The 18,044-nt window shown below is 51.6% G+C and overlaps 1 protein-coding gene across 1 annotated transcript in view; it reads right to left on the bottom strand.

Annotated features, from left to right (window-relative positions):
- The window catches only part of LOC130127581 (phosphatidylcholine:ceramide cholinephosphotransferase 1-like), a 26,980-nt gene extending 19,010 nt beyond the window's left edge, over positions 1–7,970 (bottom strand). Inside the window, exon 1 of the mRNA XM_056297257.1 lies at positions 7,899–7,970. The gene's annotated coding sequence lies outside the window, so the exon portion shown is untranslated. The remainder of the gene's footprint in view (positions 1–7,898) is intronic.
- Positions 7,971–18,044: the final 10,074 nt, after the last annotated feature.

The raw sequence follows: 18,044 nt of genomic DNA, 5'->3' as shown, positions 1-18,044 counted from the left end.
GCTTATCTGAGGGCCAATTTGTAGGAGACCTTAATCAACATTAGAGTAGATTCCTTAGATCGCAGAGACAATAAGGTAAAGAATGAGAATAGGGGCAGGAGAGGGAGGCTAAGGCATAAAGACGGTAAGTTGGGTCATCGTGAATTCAAGTTAGTCCCATGCTAAAAACCTGCCTTGTTTTGCAAACTGCGTTGTCCCCCCCCCCCCCCCCCCACTAGAAAATAAGTAGTTCATTCTATTCTGTGTCACCCATTGTCACTGAACCAAAAGGAAATAAGGCCGGGCAACAGACGAAATCAAGTATCCCAATATTTTTGACCGAATACCTCGATTGATCATTTGAAGATACGTTGGGGGTTACTACGGATGTCTTCCAAGATATTTACACGCGAGAAAATGTTGAGAAAGGATTAGGGCTGTGTATTGGCAAGAATCTGGCGATACGATACGTATCACGATACAGGGTTATGGTTCAACATATCGCGATATATTGCGATACTGTAAGAAAGGCGATCTATTGCGGTTTCATAGGCCCGTGTTCTTCGTGCTTATGCTACTGCCTGTCTCGGTTTACGTGGCTGCGTTGGAGTGGAAGAGTCAAACGGCTGAAGATAGATTACAACACTGTTATCTAGCGGTCGTGGAATCGATGTAGTGGTTCTGAGAATCGATACAGCATCACAAAAGATGATACCGTGATACTCGAGTGTATCGACATTTTCTTACACCCCTAGTAATGCTCATTAGTACTGTGGATATGATGACCAAGCAGGCAGAGACATCCATTGTTCATTTCAGTCAGCTGAAACAGTTAAGTCCAGAAAGTTGTCTCACTTGACCAGGAAAAGAACTTGTCAGCTATATCATTGCAATAACCAAAATCCCAGACAATATCTTGTCCCGTGGGATGAGATCGACACTATTATTTCTATATTGGACATACTCTCGTGGTTTTCGAAGGATTGAATAATTTCCCCATTGGGCTGTGTTGAAGCCCAGCGACAAACATTCAGCAAAGCAACGAGTTTCTTCCAGTACTGGAGGGATCGGTGAAGTTTGGTCTGAAATTACGCCTGACAATCTTTTAAGGAAGTCTTGGTTTAAAAAAAAAAGAAAAGTGAACCGATCCTACCTGCTGCTGGAAGCCTCAACGTCTGAGTAGTGGGCTTTTGTCAAGCGGTGTGTACGTGAAGCATGATGGTGCTAAGAGCTAAAAGATATGCGAGCTCATTCAGTTTTCCCAGTGATGCTAAAAAATACCAAAGGGGAGATATTAGGCTAGCGTTCACCCAGAGTTTAAGCAGATGAGATCTAAACCAGTTTGTCAGCATCTCTTCAGACCTAACCGAGAGAATTTCAATGCCTCCTAAAATCCAAATGGTTTTGTAAATAAAGACACAAAGGTTATTCACAACATAAAAGTCATTATTGAAGTTTACTTGGACATCAGCCAATGGTCAGAGAGTACAAGTCAAGTATTTCATGTGGTATTTCTGCTTGAGGAAAACTGTAAATGGAAAGCTTTATCGGGGGGGGGGGCAGCCACTGGTGACGCACAAAGCAGTGCATTCTTAGTGCCAGTACCAAGCCCGGATAAATGGGGATAGTTGCATAAGGAAGGGCATCCAGCGTAAAACCTTTGCCAAATTAAATATGCGGATCATAAGTCAGATTTACATACTGGATAGGTCAAGAACCGGGTTACCAATGACCGCCACCAAAACTGTTGGCCAGCAGGGTGCCGGTGGAAACTGCCTTTGTTAGGTGAACGAGAAGGAGAGTGGGAAGGCATGTGCAGAGGCAGCGGGAGAGGAGGAAGGGTAGGAGTGTGGAGGTGAGAGTCGGAACATTGAATGTTGGCACTATGACTGGTAAAGGGAGAGAGCTGGCTGATATGATGGAGAGAAGGAAGGTAGATATACTGTGTGCGCAAGAGACCGGGTGGAAGGGGAGTAAGGCCAGGAGCATCGGAGGTGGGTTCAAACTCTTCTACCATGGTGCGGATGGGAAGAGAAATGGGGTGGGGGTGATTCTGAAGGACGAGTACGTCAACAGTGTGTTGGAGGTGAAGAGAGTGTCAGAGTGTCAGACAGTTTGAAGCGGGAAATCCAAGATGTGATAATGAATGTTGTCAGCGCATATGCCCCGCAAGTTGGGTGTGAGATGGAAGAGAAAGAAGAATTCTGGAGAGAGTTGGACGACGTGGCGGAGAGGGTACCCCAGGAGGAGAGAGTGGTGATTGCAGTGGGATTCAGCGGGCATGTTGGTGAAGGGAACGGAGGTGATGAGGAGGTGGTGGGTAGGTATGGTGTCAAAGAGAGGAATGTGGAAGGACAGATGGTGGTGGATTTTGCAAAAAGGATGGAAATGGCTGAGGTGAATACGTATTTCAAGAAGAGGGAGGAAGACGGTGATGTATAAGATTGGAGGAAGGTGCACACAGGTGGACTATATCTTATGCAGGAGGTGCAATCTGGAAGAGATTGGAGACTGCAAGATGGTGACAGGGGAGAACGTAGCTAGGCAGCATTGGACGGTGGTCTGTAGGATGGCTTTGGAGATCAAGAAGAAGAAGAGCACTGGAGGGAAGAAGAATAAAAGTCAGTAGGAACAAGATGGAATACATATGCGTAAACAAGAGGGAGGACAGTGGAATGGTGAGGATGCAAGGAGTAGAGGTGGCGAAGGTGGATGAGTTTTAATACTTTGGGTCAACTGTTCAGAGTTACGGGTAGTGTGGAAGAGAGGTGAAGAACAGAGTGCATGCAGGGTAAAGTGGGTGGAGAAGAGTGTTGGGAGGGATTTTGCAACAGGAGGTTACCAGCAGGCATTAAAGGGAAGGTTTACAAGATGGTTGTGAGACCAGCTATGTTATATGGTTTGGAGACAGTGGCACTGATGAATAGACAGGAGGTGGAGCTGGAGGAGGCAGAGTTGAAGATGCTAAGATTTTCGTTGCGAGTGTAAACTACTAATAAGACACGTTAGCCCCTAGCTAACGGGTCTGACCCTTTAGCCGAGCGGTTAGTGATGTCGCCTTGTGGTGCAGTACACCCCGTATCGAATCCCGCGCCGGGCAAGAAAATAACCGGTTACACGAGTGATGAAGAAGGACAGGATTAGGAAGGAGTATATTTGAGGGACGCCTCAGGTTGAACAGTTTAGAGACAAAGCAAGAGAGGCGAGATTGGGATGGCTTGGACATGTGTGGAGGAGAGATGCTGGGTACATTAGGAGAAAGGTGGGGAATATGGAGCTGCCAGGCAAGAGGAAAAGAGGAAGGCCAAAGAGGAGGTTTGTGGATGTGGTGAGAGAGGACATGCAGGTGGTTGGCATGACAGAGGAAGATGCAGAGGACAGGAACGGATAGAAATAGAAAATCTGCTGTGGTGAACCGTAACGGAAGCTGTCGAAAGAAGAGGAAGAAGATCAGAAAAAAAAAACAGTGAGATACAGAGAAATAGAAAGACAGGAAGAAAGGAAGTAAGATTGATCCAACCAATTCAGATGAACCCACGGTGTTTGACCGTCGGCCTTACTGTGGAGAGTAAGGCTCTGAACTGACCATAGGGCCCTACCTGGTGGACTTCTAAAAACCCTTGATTTACATGTGACACTAACACACACATACCGCAATCTCCACTTTTCACTGCAGATGAATCGACACATTACGTAGGGACCTGACTAAACTTGAGTAATAAATACTCGCGGTCTGTGCAGAGGGATATGGAGGAGTTCTTTCATTTTGCACATGGTGATGTGCCATCTGCCAAAAGCAGAGTTACACATAAAGCTGCACGCTGATTTTGTTTCTGGTGGTGCACAAATGTTTCTGCCAATATTTATGATTTATAATTGTCTTAGGGATTGAACAAATAAAATTATGTTATTGTATTTGCATCTTGACTATTAATTCCATGGGCATTCTAACAAAATCTGTTTTTCTTAAGTGTGATAGCACAAATGACAATACCCAACACACCATTAATTTTGCATGCCATGGTAGTATGTACACATGAATTCATATACATTGTCTTGCAATGCTCCATCGCACTTAGAGAGTCTGTTGTCCTTCTACCATGTGTATTAGTTGTGAATTCCTCTACACCAGTGGTATCAAGGCACAGCCACCTGCACTTGTTAGACTTGGCAAATAAAGGGATTCATAAGTGAGGGTAAGAAACTGTTCAGAGTACATTCATATGCGTTATCAGGAATCAGGAACACTTTGTCATTTCACTCTATGTACTTGCACACATGAAATGAAACTAAATATCATTTCCCCAGCCCACAGCAGTGCAACACAAAGACAAAAACACATATCCAAAAACTACAAGAACACATGTATCCAAACTAAGAACACACATGTATCCAAACTAAGCAACAAAAAAAAAAAATCACTGTCCAAGAGAACGAACGCCAGGATGACTGTCGGAACTGCCGGTCTGCATAGGCTAGCAGTTAGCTTAGCCTGCCCCGGTTCTGCATCCTGTCCGACCACCCTCGGTATTTCCTCTTCGGGTGCAGCTCCAGGCAGGGCCGTGATCCTTGGGCCCACCGGACACAGCAGACCAAGCTCCCCAAGCCAATCCAATGCCAGCTCTCCCGGCCACACGACGACACCAAAAACACAGTCAACGCTAGGAGGGGGGCGCGCCAGACCGCCCTCGGTGTTATGGGAACTGCCGGTCTGCATGGGCTAGCAGTTAGCTTAGCCTGCCCCGGTTCTGCATCCTGTCAGACCACCCTCGGTATTTCCTCTTCGGGTGCAGCTCCAGGCAGGGCCGTGATCCTTGGGCCCACCGGACACAGCAGACCAAGCTCCCCAAGCCAATCCAATGCCAGCTCTCCCAGCCAGACACCCTTGACACACCTCCCCTCAGTCCACACGACGACACCAAAAACACAGTCAACGCAAGGGGGGGGGGGCCGCGCCAGACCGCCCTCGGTGTTATGGGAACTGCCAGTCTGCATGGGCTAGCAGTTAGCTTAGCCTGCGCCGCTTCCGCGTCCTGTCAGACCGCCCTCGGTGTTTCCTCTTCGGGCGCAGCTCCGGGCAGGGCCGTGGTCCCTGGGCCCACAGGATGCAGCAGACCAAGCTCTCCCAGCCGATCCAGTGCCAGCTCTCCCAGCCACCAAACGAAGACATAAACTTAAGACACAGACGTGGACAAAGACACCGCATGGATGGTACTGGGTGAGACCAGCGAAAACGTAAGTTCGCGCCGCCATCTTCCCACACCGGTCCTGGGTGAGGTCGCCGCAAACGTGAGTTTGCGCCGCCGTCTTCCCACACCGGAAGCGGAACATGCAGGTAAAGGCTGCACTGGATAGTTTGCACTCTACTGGCAGTTAATCAGTTACTGACGAATTCTTAAGCTGTGGAAGACTGCATGGTTACCACTGTTTTGTAATGAAGAGCAATGTAATCTCATTCCTTGTTATCTAGGCTAGAAGTACCAGGAGTGTGGAATGTTTCTGATGAAGATAAGCCAGAAAACATCAAGTTACCAAATTCCAGCACGCAGTTTGACACCCCCACTAAACAGAAACGTGTGAGGTGTAAACAAGAAGGTCAGGCTGGTTGTAAACAGCCACATAATCAGTGTATCAACCCGCTAGCCAACAAGCCACACAGTGTAGGCTGGGTCTCTAACAAGCACGCCGAGACTCACACAGTCTGCAGACAGTGTGTGTGTGTGTGTGTGTGTGTGTTCATGTGGCACAACTACAACCACAATGAAATAATTACAACGTGAAGTCTGATCTGCAGTCACACTTTCCCGTGTAACTGCCAGATTTGCGTTTGTTCAGAGACTGTGGTGTGTGTCTCTGTGGTAGTGGTCCAGATCTTGCGAGCTGGCAGCTCGATTACGTGGGGGAACACTTCCAAGGAAGCTGTCGGAAACGTGTCTGCGTTTAGCGGGAATGACGCGCCAGTCGAGCGGATGCTCCAACGTTTCTCGGAAGCGTTCAACGCAAAAAACCGGGGCACCCGGATGACATCATTTTAAAGTTGTTACACACGTTTGCCGACTCCTTTGTGTGCGCAACTGTCTGTATTGGGCGGGGGAGGGGGGAGGGCATTATCCATAAAGATGACTATGCTACTCCATGACAATAACGGCATGACCCATGTCCCTGTAAACTTTTAATAGAGGACAGACTGTGGACTCAATTAACCAAGCGTGTCTGCGTGAGCACTCAAATTCATGGCTTAACTCTCTCTCTCTCTCCCTCTCTCTCTGTCTCTCTCTCCCCCCCTCTCTCAATAACACCAGCCAAACAAACTGCAAACACTGTAGACTAGATGCTATAGAACAAAAATGCGTAGATCTGCACTAAACAAAGCAAAGACAGCTTCTTGTCCAGTGTTGCCACAGAATCCATAATAATCAGATTTTTTTGGGGGCCCCCCTCCCCTTTTCCCTGAATTCCATCCATCCATTATCCGAACGTGCTCTCAGGGTCGCGAGGATGCTGGAGCCTCTCCCAGCAGTCATTGGGCTTGGGCGGCAGGCGGGGAGACACCCTGGACAGGCTGGCTGCCAGGCCATCACACACACACACACACACACACATTCATACCTAGGGACAATTTAGTACGGCCGAGTCACCTGACCTACATGTCTTTGGACTGTGGGAGGAGCCGGAGCACCCGGAGGAAACCCACACAGACACGGGGAGAACATGTAAACTCTACACAGAGGACGACCCAGAATGACCCCCAAGTTTGGACTACCCCGGGACTCGAACCCAGGACCTTCTTGCTCAAGTGAGGCGACCGCGCTAACCACTGCGCCACCGTGCCGCCTTTCTCCGAATTGCACTCGGCCAATTACCCCACTCTTCTGAGCCGTCCCGGTCTCTGCTCCAGCCCCCCTCTGCTGATCCGGGGAGGGCTGCAGACTACCACATGCCTCCTCCGATACACGTGGGGGTCGCCAGCCGCTTCTTTCCACCTGACAGTGACGAGTTTCACCAGGGGGACGTAGCGGCGTGGGAGGAGCACACTTATTCACCCCAGTTCCCCCTCCCACCCGAACAGGCACCCCCGACCGACCAGAGGAGGCGCTAGTGCAGCGACCAGGACACATTACTCACATCCGGCTTCCCACCCGCAGACACGGCCAATTTTGTCTGTAGGTACGCCCGATCAAGTTGGAGGTAACACGGGGATTCGAACCGGCGATCCCCGTGTTGGTAGGCGACGGAAGAGACCACTACGCTACCCGGACGCCCGTGATAATCCGATCTGAATCCCACTGAGGCGCACCGGTGACGTCAGCTTTCCATCATTTTGCAGGGAGTTCCACGAAAAGGAGGGCGAGGGCGTGAAAGGCCTCTGGCCCCAACTCAGTTTTGGACCGCCGGGACAGGTAAACCCCGACACGCCCAGCAGTGGCTTCCAACCACGGTTCTCAGAAGTAGAAACAACAGACCGCAGCCAAACAGGAAGTCGAGACAGAAGGGGCCTTAAACAGTAAACACGTGCGGTGAAATGACTCGTGAGAAGCGGTACTTCAGCGCACACTTCTCTCCGCGGGCCAGCCGTCTTCCAACTCCCGCTCATTGGTTGCGAGTACTTCAACAAAGAACAAAAAAGGATGAGAAAATAACTCTCTCGCCCAGTTTTGCTGCATTTTCCACCCGTCACTCACTCGTCATCTCACGCACCGCCTCGGTTGTCTAACCTCAAAAGTTTTGCTGTTCCTCTTTCCAGCGACGCGGACATAACCGCTTCTGTCCGCGTGCGAGGCACGAAGGAAGCCGGGCCGGTTCCCTCGAGCCCGCAGAGCCAGGTCCGCTCCTTCCCACCGCCTCTCGTCAAACCCGCGGACGAGGCGTTGCCGGTTCTGCTGGAAAGCTGCGGAATGCCAAATGGAAAGGGTACTTACGGCACGGCGTTGCCTGGCCGAGGAGATGAGGAGGTACAACCCGGCAGCTCCGCCGACTGAGTAACGTCTGACTCAACAGAGGCCCCCCCCCTCTCTCTCCCTCTCTCTCGCTCTGTCTCTGGTTCGAAACCCCTCCGCCACTCCCTTCCTCTTGACTGACTGACCTTCCCCCTCCTTCCTCTCCCTCCATGCACGACTTTCCTCTCACTACCCATCAGGAAATCCCTCCTTTTCCATTCATTGAACTGAAGCAAAGCAGCGCCTCAGAAGGATGCCCCCCCCCACCCCCCCCACCCCCCCCACCCCAGTCCGTGCCAGCAGACTACTACTAGCGAGGTGAAACGCACGTGTTCTGAGGAAATACTCCACCTCTGGCGGCGATGCATGCTCGAAATGGGGCCTGCGACAAATACGAAACCACAGCGAGGCTCTTCTCTACCGAGTCCCTGCGAAACCGTGAGCCCTGGGTGCAGTTTATAGTGCTGCGAAACTTCTCGGTTTCCTTTACGAGTGACACAGCAGTCGGTTGACCCTGACCGAAAAAGTACTTCCCTCAAGTGTGAGTACACTTTCAGCTTACTTTTTTTTTTCTGATTTTCTCCCAAATTAGTGGCCGGTCGATCCCTGTTTGAATTCAAACACCCACCCTCGCACTGCATGCGTTCGCCAACCGCATCTCTCCGGCCGGGTCACGGAAGTAGGGAGGCGACTCCGGGCCGAACCACTGCTTTTTCCGACACGCACAGAGGCGCATTCAGGTGACGAACACAAGCCGACTCCGCCCCCCCTCCCGAAGAGGGCGCTGCCAATGATTGCTGCTTCAACGAGTCCGGCCATAGTCGGATCTGACGAGACCGGGGCGCGAACCCCCGGTCCCCAGTGGGCAACTGCATCGCCCCAAAGCCGATGCTTTAGCTTACTTTTTAAGTACTTATCAGATATATACTTAAGTATACTACTAGTGCATATACTTGAACTTCACTTGAAGTTTACTTAATAAAATAAACTTCCAAGTATACTTCTGTAGACACGTTAGCCCCTAGCTAACGGGTCTGACCCTTTAGCCGAGCGGTTAGTGACGTCGCCTTGTGGTGCTGTGCACCCCGGTATCGAATCTCGCACCGGGCAAGAAAATAACCGGTTACATTGGTGGCAGCGGTGGGATCCGGAAGTGTGCCGATCTTCGGAGCGCGGGAATAAAAAAGCGCGAGGGCGCGCTTCCGGGGAGAGGGTGACGGCTGTAAACTACTAATAATACACGTTAGCCCCTAGCTAACGGGTCTGACCCTTTAGCCGAGCGGTTAGTGCTGTCGCCTTGTGGTGCAGTACACCCCGTATCGAATCCCGCACCGGGCAAGAAAATAACCGGTTACATTGGTGGCAGCGGTGGGATCCGGAAGTGTGCCGATCCTCGGAAGTCTCTTCGGAGCGCGGGAATAAAAAAGCGCGAGGGCGCGCTTCCGGGGAGAGGGTGACGACTGTAGCCCGTTAGCTAGGGGCTAACGTGTCTTACTAGTAGTTTACACTTCTTTTTCTTTTCTTTTTTTTTAATAAGGGAAAACTCTTCCTGGCTGTGTGAAAGTCAGCTTCCTCCAGAATCCACCGCTTCAGAGGGAGCGACGACGACGTCCTTTCAGAATTGCGACTCGGTGCTCCGGGGGGAACCCGGGCCAGCAACAAGGAAGCGGACGTCGCGGTTACTACGAGATGACCCGCTTATCGAATCTGTAGGCTAAACCATCTGCGCCTGCGCCGTTCTGCTGCGCTGCAAGGAGCAGACATCAGACATATTACGTCTGTCTCTGGGTAACACACACGCACGCACACGCACACACACACGATGAAGAACGAACTCACAAATATGGGACACGGCACGGAAGTGGTTGAACCTAATTACATTTACCCACCGCTGTAGCCTTGTTGCTCAGCTACCCTTTACCCAATCGCTAACCGCCGCCGCCCCCCCCCCACACACACACACGCACACACACACGCACACACACACGCACACACACGCAAGTTGCAACACGTCTCAGCCTCCCAAGCTGCTCTGGTGTTGTGGTTTCTGGTTAGCTGGGTGTTGGTGCTGTTGCCTTGGAAACCGTTTAAACACAGCGAGGCGATGACAAGACGGGGGAGAGAGAGAGAGAGACAGACAGGCGTTTAGACAGACAGGCACACGTGGCAAAAATTAGTGCACAATTAATTATAACGCATGGCTGCTACGTGGTGTTGACATGTGGGACTATTTCTGTTTTGACCCTAACCTGCTGATATTTTCGTTTTGCCCCTCCCCCTTTTCTGCCCAATTGTACCCAGCCAATTATCCTATATTCCCAGCCGCTGCTCCACCCCCCAGGGAGGGCTGCAGACTACCACACGCCTCCTCCCATACATGTGGAGTCACCAGCCGCTTCTTTTCACCTGACAGTGAGGAGTTTCACCAGGGGGAGGTAGCGCGTGGGAGGATCACACTATTCCCCCCCCCAAACAGGTGCCCTTACTGACCAGAGGAGGCGCTAGTGCAGTGACCAGACAGACACTGCGCAGCCATCCATGTAGAGCAGTGTTTCTCAACCCAGTCCTCAAGGACCCCCTATCCTGCAGATGTTCATTGTAACCCTGCATAGGTAGCCCTGCTTGTACTCACTCGACCAATCATCTCGCAGCGCTTAATTATGCAAGGTGTGCAACATCTGACAAAATTCATTGCTGATTGGTTGAATAACTACAAACAGGCAAAGAAAATATGCAGGATAGGGGGTCCTTGAGGACTGGGTTGAGAAACACTGACGTAGTGTCTTTGTCCACGTCTAGGTTTGGGTGTTCGTTTGATGGCCGGGAGAGCTGGCGCTGGACCGGCTGGGAGAGCCTGGTCTGCTGCGTCCGGTGGGCCCAGGGACCACGGCCCTGCCCGGAGCTGTGCTCGAAGAGGAAGCACCGAGGGCCGTCTGACAAAACGCGGAAGCGGGGCAGGCTAAGCTAACTGCTAGCCCACGCAGACCGGCAGTCATCCTGGCTGGCGTTCGTTCTCCTGCACAGTGATTTTGGCTTTTTTTGTTTACATTTTTTTTGTTTTGTTTAGATATATGTGTTAGTTCGGATGTGTGTTTTTGTCTTTGTGTTGCACTGCTGTGGGCCGGGGGAAACGATGTTTCATTTCGTTTCGTGTGCGCAAGTGCATGAAATGACAAATGAAGTGTTTCTGGTTCTGGTTCTGAGCCCTAACACGCAGGTCTTTTTGATGGTGGGAGGAAACCGGAGCACCCGCAGGAAACCCGCGCAGACACACGGGGGGGAACACGCAAACGCCACACAGAAAGGACCTGGGGACGGCCCGGGGTTCGAACCCGGGACCTTCTTGCTGTGAGGCGACAGTGCTAAACCGCTGGACCACTGTGCCGCCACTTTATGATACTTGCGAATCGGAAAAATATTTCCCTTGACAACAGGCTAAATTATTTACTATGTAAAATCTTTACACGCCACCTGCCTTCCCCGACACAATCCGACCACGTCTGAATAAGCATCAGCTCTCACTGCAACACTGGGTTTCTGGGGTTCCTTGAAATCCCTATTTTCAATGTGATTATGAGGAACAAAATTTAACTTCACTTGCTGGACCCTGGTTGGGTTTTCCCATCAATAGCTTTTGTTACCGTAGAAACCAAAAGTTTACCGGCGACGCTCTTAGAGTCGATTTAGAGTACCCGCCCCCCCCCTCCCCAAACATCCGAGTACGGCAGATCATCAGCGTGACTAAAATCACAAGTGATACTGTTGACACCAGATCTTGTGAGCAGGAAAAAGGTGTGTTTCAGTCAAGAGCACAGGAAATAAAAGGGAAGTACAGCGAGGCCGTATGCCATGTTGGGTAATCCTGACAACCCATGTGGTTTTTACTGAAACGAGAGAATCGGGCAACAGCCAAGACGAAGGCGTTTTAGCGTCACACTGCTTCAGCACAAGATAGACCACCAAACACGAAACGCTGTAGGATACCACTGCAAATGCAAGCGTGGCAGAGTGAGGCGTGGACCGGCTGTCCATGTCTCCAGGTCACGGGGGCGTCCGGGGAGCGCAGCCGTCTATTCTGTTGCCTACCAACACAGGGCTCGCCGGTTCGAATCCCCGCGTCGCCTCCAGCTTGGTAGGGCGTCCCCTACAGATACAATTGGGAGGCTGGATGTGGGTATTTGTCGCTGCACTAGCGCCTTCTCTGGTCGGTCAGGGCACCTGTTCAGGGAGGAGGGGGAATAGCGTGATCCTCCCACGCGCCACGCCCCCCCTTGCGAAACTCCTCGCTGTCGGGTGAAAAGAAGCGGACGGCGAGTCCACGTGTATGGCAGGAAGCATGTGGTAGTCTGCAGCCCTCCCTGGATCGGCGGAGGGGGTGGAGCAGAGATCAGGACAGCTCGGAAGAGTGGGGGTGATTGGCCAGGTACAATTGGGGAGAAAAAAATCCCCCAAAAAAAGATGTCTCCAGGTCAAAAGAGCAGTGGCGGTGGATGAAGGCTGCAACAGAGGGGGTGGTCCCCAATCATCGTGGTTCTCCATGCCACTGGACTCTGGCCACCCCCTGCCAAGGACCGTGTGGTGGCTGCAGGCTCATCAGCCACTCCACATAAGAAGCTGTCACACGCAGGCGTCCTCCCATTATGCGGCTCCAGGATCGGCCTCTACGCCCACCTGAGGACCCAGAGGGACCCAGAGGGGGGACGGTCATACTCGACCCAGACGGACCGCCGATGATGATGATGGGCCAGCTGTCCTGAATTGGTCCAACCGACTCAGGACAGATAAATTGATCCACAACCCCAGTTGACAAACCAGAGTCAAAGACAGAGTTGAGGGCTGTGAGGACGACCCCGCCGGGCTCTCCCCCAACCAAAAATACTGTCTAAATGAACGTTTGTTTGTTTTTGGCCTTTTAACACGGTTTCAACTCTGGTATTTTAAAACCTCGGTTGGAAGACATGGCAGAGTAGCAATGAGCCAAGTAATGCTTATTTATGATGGATTTATACCAGATATACAGCAATCAGCCAAAACATTAAAACCACTGACAGGTCAGTGAATAACATTATCTCTTTACATGGCACCTGTCAAGCGGTGGGATATATCAGGCAGCAAGTGTACAGTCAGTAGTCAAAGCTGATGTGCTGGAAACAGGAAAAATGGACAGCCATAAGGATCTGAGCGACTTTTTACAAGGGCCAAATTGTGATGGCTAGATGACCGGGTCAGAGCATCTCCAAAACGGCAGGTCTTGTGGGGTGTTCCCGGTATGCAGTGGTCAGTACCTACCAAAAGTGCTCCAAGGAAGGACAACCGCTGAACCGGCGACAGGGTCATGGGTGCCCAAGGCTCATTGATGCGCGTGGGGAGTGAAGGCTAGACCGTCTGGTCTGATCCCACAGAAGAGCCACTGCAGCTCAAATCGCTGAAAAAGTTGATGCTGGCTATGATAGACAGGTGTCAGGACACACAGTGCATCACAGCTTGCTGTGTAATGGGGCTGCTTAGCCACAGACCGGTCAGAGTACCCATGATGACCCCTGTCCACCATTGAAAGTGCCTACAATGGGCACGTGACTATCAAAACTGGACCCTGGAGCAATGGAAGAAGGTGGCCTGGTCTGATGAATCATGTTTCCTTTTAGATCATGTGGACGGATGCGGACGGACGGGGGCATGTGCAGCATTCACCTGGGGAAGTGATGGCACCAGGATGCACTATGGGAAAAAGATAAGCCGACTGAGGCAGTGTAATGCTCTGGGCAATGTTCTGCTGGGAAACCTTGGGTTCTGGCAGTCACGTGGATGTTACTTTGACACGTACCACCAACCCAAACATCGTTGAAGGTACACCCCTTCGTGGCGGCGGCCTCTTTCAGCAGGATAAAGTGTCCTGCCACGCTGCAAAAATTGGTCAGGAATGGTTTGAGGAACATGATAAAGAGCAAGGTGTTGGCTTGGCCTCCAAAGCCTGCAGATCTCAATCCCATGCAGCATCTGTGGGATGTGCTGGAAAAACAAGGCCGATCCATGGAGGCCCCAACTCGAAACTTACAGGACTTAAAGGATCTGCTGCTAACGTCTTGATACCAGATACCAGGGGACACCTTCTGAGGTCTTGTGGAGTCCATGCCTCGATGGGTCAGAGCTGTTTTGGCAGCACAAGGGGGACCCACACAATACTAGGCACGTGGTTTTAATGCTTTGGCTGATCAGCGTATATACCAAACGTGTGTTCCACGAATATTTAGAAACCTTCGCTGTGCAAGTATTGAAATGTCCTCAGGTAAGTGTGTCATGACAGCAATAACCTGAACCCCAGGACCTTCTTGCTGCGAGGCGACCGTGCTAAATTGCGCCGCCGTGCCGCCCACTTACGGTAACATGCGATACCAAAACAACTTGGCTTTTGTCAGCAAATCTGCCTTCAGCAGGGGTACAAACGGCACCGGAGGTGAACACGGTCCAGTCACAGTCCCAGCTCAGTTTGGCGAACACAACAATGGTCCTCAGTTCAGTAGTAAAACGGCTGGTGTAGTACTGTTTCACACACGCACGCTGCAAAACGAACAGGGCCCCATCTGGAAACAATAAGACGCCTTTGAAACGCCATACACGAAGGAGGCGTCTTGTGCATTTCCTTGGGAATCCCTTGGAAGGAAAAGAAATACCTCAAAATACAGAAGTATTACTTGCCGGTCCAGCTCGGAAAGAAAAGACGTGTCTTAAAAGAGAGCACATGTTTTGACAACCGATCTTCCTCCTTTATTGAGAGTGTTCCTCCCAACACCGTAACCTCAAACGTAAGAAAACGCATCCGGGTAGCGTAGCGGTCTATTCCGTTGCCTACCAACACGGGGGTCACTGGTTCGAATCCCCGCGATACCTCCGGCTTGGTGAGGCATTGCTACGGACATAATTGGCCGTGTCTGCGGATGGGAAGCCGGATGTGGGTGTGTGTCCTGGTCGCCGCACTAGCGCCTCCTCTGGTCAGTCGGGGCGCCTGTTCGGGGAAACCGGGGGGGGGGGGGCTAGCGTGATCCTCCCACGGGCTACGTCCCCCTGGTGAAACTCCTCACCGTCAGGTGAAAGGAAGCGGCTGGCGACTCCACATGTATGGGAGGAGGCATGTGGTGGTCTGCAGCCCTCCCCGGATCGGCAGAGGGGGTGGAGCAGCGACCGGGACGGCTCGGAAGAGCGGGGTAATTGGCCAAGCACATCCATCCAGCGATTATCCAAACCGCTTATCCTGCTCTCAGGGTCACGGGGATGGATGCCGGAGCCTATCCCGGCAGTCATTGGGCGGCAGGCAGGCGGGGAGACACCCTGGGCAGGCCGCCAGGCCATCACAGGGCAACCGCAGAGACCCCAAAGTTCCTCCCCCCTTCTGACAGAGTGTTCACTCTTTCACTCTGTAGCAGGTACAAACTCAACCACTTGGAAGTGTTTTAAGTTTGATACATGAAGAAAATCCCATTTCCTGGACGGGCTAAACTGCGTGTCCCTCTCTCCGTCTTCTGACTGAGGCCTTTTAAACACTGCCCCCCCCCCCTGCCCCCTCAGCTAACCGGTCCTGCACCGGTGGGACCTCAGGCGAATCGGGCATGCCAAACTGGGATGAAGAAGAAGAAGAAAAAAAAATCAAGAGACAGACAAAACCACTGCATCTGTCTATTGTCAGGCACACACAAACCCATACCCACCGGCGGAAAACAACAGGGCACGTAGTTGGACGGCAACCGCATCCACGCCCCAAAAAGCCCCGCGGCAACGGATTCTGAAAGAGCGGAAAACATTTCAGCAGGCTGATTGTCTGGTCTCGCCGCTCCAAACGCTGTCTAAACAGCCAGCAGGCCCCACTCCCAGTTAACCAGCGCTGCCTTGAGACGGACCACGGAGGCCCGTTGCTCTAATCCTTGAACATCTGCCATCTGCAATCATGTGTGATGTTTCAAATGTTGCATTATTTGTTAGTCAGAGTGATTGCATAACCTACCACAAAAACCACATCCACACATCATCCTTTCTGCAAGCACCTTTTTTTATAAGCGTGTTATGTTGTGCGACTGGGAAGTTCAAGGGCTGGGCAAAACTTTTTTTTTTTTTAATCGACTGGACACTCAGCAGTTACGCGGCCTGTTAAACCCCGTCAGTACACTTGAACAATGCACCAGTGGTGCACTTTTCAGTGATAGCAGTGTCTGTCTGCAAGAGGACAACACGTAAAAATGAAGCTGTGACTGGGCTGGTGCTGTTAAAACACACACACACCAGTGCAAAAGTGGACACTAAGCGAGCCTGACCTGGCACTCACATGTGAAAATCCACTTTGTTTATTGTGTCGTTTGACAGGAAAGAGTTGTGAAAATTACACACCTTAAAAAATAAACACCCCATAAAAGACATTATCTAACTTCACCCTGCCAGAGGTGTCCCTCGGGAGCTTTGTCCACACTCATCACAATCTATTTCAGAGCACATCTGGATTTCACAAGTCGAGTCATTTACCTGATAAAACAAACGTGCGTACACCGCAAGCACTCACACCCCCGCCCACAACACCACCCACACTCTCACACCCACACCCACAAGCCTGCGATGGTCAAAAACGAGTAAACTCACTAAACACCGAGTCTCACACCAGACCGACCGGCCGTCATCGGACACCACTGCCGGCAGTCGACTCGCCGATATCCGGGGGGCAGGTGTGGGCTCCTCCGGCGGTTTGACGGCAGGCCAGCGGGGGGCACACCGGCGTGTACCCCTAACACGGCCCGACAGCCACGTTCTGCATTTGCGGGCCCGGTGGTGTGAGAGCTGGGTGCGCTCGTTTTAAATGCCGGGGTGTAACAGGTGTTGCAAAAAAAAAAAATCTGTAACCCGTCACGTTGCGTGCGCGCGTCCCACTGAAACCGAGGCATCTGTAAACAACAACAACAACAAATAAGAGGAAAGGGTCGTTCTTCCTGCTCCGAGTTGCACACGTGTATGTTGACCACGGGACCCCCCCCACACACACACACACACACATCCCTATTTGGATCAGCTAACGGGCCTAGCTGGAACCGCGACGAACCCAGAGGCGTAGTTAGCGGGGGGGGGGGGGGGTTGGTTGCTCCACATTATTTCAGCCTCATCCAGTGGCCCCACCTTCCTTACCTGCGGCATGTGCAGTCCGCGGCGTCGGGCTCGGCTCGGAGCTCCCTCGGCGTGCCACAGCCGCCCGTCTATCAAATCTCCCCGCGATCGCCACAGATTGTTGAGAAACAAAACTCACCGGCGTACACACACGCACGTAATAACTGCATCTGCCATTATCGGCCAATTCTTGCGGCGATAAAAGCCGCGGATCACGTGACAGACGGTCGCGTTAAACGTCAAGCGCGAGAAGAAGAAGAACGCGTTCTGCACGCTTCGGCTCGCGCAGCGGGGTAACGACGACAGCGCGTGTTTTATAGCCCCGGGCCCGCCCGCCGGAGCCGGGCGTTCGAGCTGATTGGAACGGACGAGGGCGTTTTGTCCAAAAATCCGCATCACCCATCCGCCACTTTTCACAAATAGGGTTGTGAAGTAATGTGCGACTGACACGATTCCGTACAAGAACTCGTTTGGGGAAATCAACCGGCAGAAATGACAGAAACGCTGCGCTATGCGAACTAGCGCCTGGCGCGTAGGGACACCCTGTGTTGTAAAACAAGGGCACCGCCTGACTCGACGAAGGCGCGGCATTAGAAACTGTTTTTTATGTGAGCTGGTTCTCTCCGCCGGAAAGGTCAATTACTGCGTGTTTCGTGCTGCTTTTAACAATAAACGTATTTTGTCTATAAAGTAATTGGGTTTAAAAAAATAACTGGTGGCTTTTTTAAAAAAAACAAACGAGCTGTGCATTGCTACGGCATGTGCCCATTTATCTTGGTCCTAAACATACAAACGCAAAGGTTGGATCGTATGAATCAGTTCAGTCTTCTTCTTCTTGGGTTTTATTCTTCTTCTTCTTCTTGTTTATTGGCGGTTAGAAAACAACGAATTGGTGCAATACCGCCACAACATGGTACGGAGTGTGGATCAGAACGTCTTTCATTTACGCCACCCCCCCCCCAAAAACACCCTCAAATCTTCGTCAGGAAA

Source organism: Lampris incognitus, chromosome 17, assembly GCF_029633865.1.
Source record: "Lampris incognitus isolate fLamInc1 chromosome 17, fLamInc1.hap2, whole genome shotgun sequence".
NCBI classification, from domain to species: Eukaryota; Metazoa; Chordata; class Actinopteri; order Lampriformes; family Lampridae; genus Lampris; species Lampris incognitus.
The sequence above is the reverse complement of the archived record's forward strand: the minus strand, read 5'-3'. Positions and strand labels throughout refer to the sequence as shown.